Genomic DNA, 1,422 nt, shown 5'->3' with positions numbered 1-1,422 from the left:
TTGATCCTCCTCCACTTGCTTCGCATTGCATTACTGGGTGAACCTATGAAAAATTAAGGAAACCGTCAATTTTCTTATTCAAGAGTTCTACCTGATTAGAGAGCATGGTGACCGTATCGACATTATAAATGCTGTCTTTTTCGTTGGCTTTGTCCTCATGACTTGCCACTAATAGTTATTCAGTGACATATCCTCTATAAATTCATAGACATCTTCAGGTGTCTTATTATTGATGGTTTCGCCAACAGTTGCGACAACCATTTGTCGAGTCGAGGGATTCAGGCCATTATGAAAGGTTTGAACCTGTAGTTAAAGCGGTAACCTATGGTAAGGGCATCTTCTCAAGAGGTCATTGTATCTCTCCCATGCATCGTAGAGTGTTTCTAAATCCATCTGCACAAAGGGAGAAATATCATTACGTAACTTAGCCGTTTTAGCTGGCGGAAAATATTTTAATAAAAACTTTTCAGTCATTTATTCCCAAGTAGTGATCGACCCTCGTGGCAACGAGTTCAACCACTGTTTAGCTTTGTTTCTCAATGAAAAAGGGAATAACCGAAGACAAATGGCATCATCAGAAATGCCATTAATTTTAAATGTATCACATAGTTCCAAAAAGTTTGCCAAGTGAGCGTTGGGATCCTCGTGCTACACACCATCAAATTGAACAAACTGTTGTATCATTTGAATTGTGTTAGGTTTCAATTCAAAAGTATTTGTAGCTACAACCGGTCTAACTATGCTCGATTCAGTTCCTGTTAAAGAAGGTTTAGCATAATCATACATAGTGCGCGGAGCAGGATTCTGATTAACAGGAATCACAGGAGGAAGCAGATTTTCTTGGTTTTTAGCCATCTCCTCGGTTGTGGTTGAAGTATCGTCCTCTTGCTCGTGCTCTGTGTATCTTAGGCTTCGCCTTATTTCTCTTCGGTTTCGACGAACTGTACGGTTGATCTCATCGTCAAAAAGAAGTGGTCCTGACGGGTTTCTTCTGGTCATAAACTAGAAAAACCTGTCAGAAGGAAATAAGAGAAGAATTAGAAAATAAAATAAAAATTTAAATTGTAATAAAAGTAAAGTGGCTAAAGTAATAAAAATTGAGCTTTCCTAATATCCCAGTTTCCTGGCAACGGCGCTGAAAACTTGATGCGTGATATTCGTAACAGGTTTTAAAGATTTATAAATGAAATGTTCTTGAGTCTAACTTATTATCACGATTGAGGCAAGTGTACCTATCGAACAGTAGTATAGTTTAGCAGGACTGAATTGTCGAACCCAAAGGAACTATGAGTACTAGTATTTACTTTCTTTTTATTATCTAGCCTAAAATTTAAGAGGTTTGGTTGTCTAAACTAATTACTAACTAAGAATGCACAGAAAGAAAAACTTGGGAAAATACTTTTGGGAAAATTCAATTGATTG

At 37.3% G+C, this 1,422-nt stretch overlaps 1 non-coding gene across 1 annotated transcript; it reads left to right on the top strand.

The window, feature by feature from the left end:
* The first annotated feature begins 319 nt into the window (after positions 1 to 319).
* Positions 320 to 426, top strand: LOC128281357 (small nucleolar RNA R71). The gene has a single exon (XR_008271563.1). It is a non-coding gene; the product is annotated as a small nucleolar RNA R71 (small nucleolar RNA).
* Positions 427 to 1,422: the final 996 nt, after the last annotated feature.

This window comes from Gossypium arboreum, chromosome 1, assembly GCF_025698485.1.
Source record: "Gossypium arboreum isolate Shixiya-1 chromosome 1, ASM2569848v2, whole genome shotgun sequence".
NCBI classification, from domain to species: Eukaryota; Viridiplantae; Streptophyta; class Magnoliopsida; order Malvales; family Malvaceae; genus Gossypium; species Gossypium arboreum.
This window is presented reverse-complemented; position numbering and strand designations above follow the sequence as displayed.